A 1,733-nucleotide genomic window follows, 5' to 3' on the forward strand; every position below is an offset into this window, starting at 1 on the left:
ACAATTTTATAAATCTTTTTAAATTTTTGAAATATTTTCGACACTGTAAGCTTCCCGAAATAACAAAATGCTGAAACCTGAAAATCCCGAATTAAAAAATTCCAGAATAATGAAATTCTGGTCAGTTTACAATATTATCGAATTTGAAAATTCCCGAATAATAAAACTCCAGGCCGAATGCTGTCTAATGATAAAATACACAAACTAGAAAATTCCCGAATTGCAAAAATTGAGAAAACAGTTATGTGATCAATATTATTTCTTTATTAAAAATACAATAATCAAATGTTTTTATTATAGAAACTTGGTTTAATGTTTCATTTTTTTAAATTATTGTTTTAATTTAAAATAACAATAATTGTATAAAAATGTGATACAAACATAAATTTAAAACACGTGAGCTTCAAATGAAACAAACTTTGCAGGATTCAAAGTAGGCTGATTTAACGCGACTTTTATTTTAATTTTTTAAAATAAATAATAAAATCATAATAATAATAATAAATAATAATAATTGTAGAGAATTTTCCAATTCGGGACTTTTATATTTCGACAATGCATTGTCGAAATATAAAACTCCCGAATTGAGAAATTAAAAATAAAATTCCCACATCACTGTAAAAATTCGGAAATTATAACATTGCAGTGTTATAATTTCGGAATTTTTACAGTGATGTGGGAATTTTATTTTTCGGAAAAAGTGACTGAAAAATCCCGAAAAATAAAATTCCTGACACTGTAAAATTCGTACATTGAAAAATAACCAATAATAAAATTCCCGAAATTATAAAAGTCCCGAAATATAAAAGTGGAATTGGAAAATTCACGAAAAATAAAATAAATAAAATTCCGGACAATAAGATATTACCGAATTATAAAAATCCCCAAAGAAAATGCCTGAATCATAAAATATCCGAATTAGAAAATTCCTGAATTTAAACAATTTAAAAAATTGTTTATGAAATATTATTTATTTATTGAAAATACAATAATCGAATATAAATTTCTGGATGAAAAAATTTGTTTGAAAATGTGCATAGTATTTGAAAAAAACATAAAAAAGTTCTGGCAAAACGAATTTTTTATTAATAAAAAAAAAATAATAAAAATAAATTTTGATATAAATCGTTGTTGAATTAAATTCTGCAAAGTTTGTTTCAAAAATGTTATTATGTAGGTACGAAGAAAATTATCCCTTTCGGAATTTTTGTCAGTGGTCCCATATTTTTATACCTCTAATATTCTAATATTGCAAATCTTTTGAAATGTTTTGAAATATTTTTAAACATTCTCTTTGAGTTATGTACTTTTTCGAAATAAAAAATCATTTTAAATCTACCCAGAATTTTTTATTGTTTTCCTAGTATTTCAAAATCCTTGAGGATCTCCAAATTTTGTTCTTTTCTTTGTAAAATTCAGAAACCTCCAGCTTATTTGATTTTTTTCTAAATTAATGCTTATTTAACTGTTCTTTAAGAATCAAAATGAAGTACTTTTACCTTCGAAATACAAATAAAAAATTAAACAATTATAATCGTAACATTCGAAGTTTAAATTTGTCACTCTGAAATTATGACAATTCATTTTCAAATTGTTTACTATTGAAAATTGTTTTATTTTTTTATTTCCAGACCAAATAGATTAAAAATGGAATATTTTATACTTAAATAATACTTCAAAAAGATTTTGAAATTGAATAAAGGCGTTCATTTAAGAAGCCATTAATTCGAACT

This window comes from Belonocnema kinseyi, chromosome 4, assembly GCF_010883055.1.
Source record: "Belonocnema kinseyi isolate 2016_QV_RU_SX_M_011 chromosome 4, B_treatae_v1, whole genome shotgun sequence".
NCBI lineage: Eukaryota > Metazoa > Arthropoda > Insecta > Hymenoptera > Cynipidae > Belonocnema > Belonocnema kinseyi.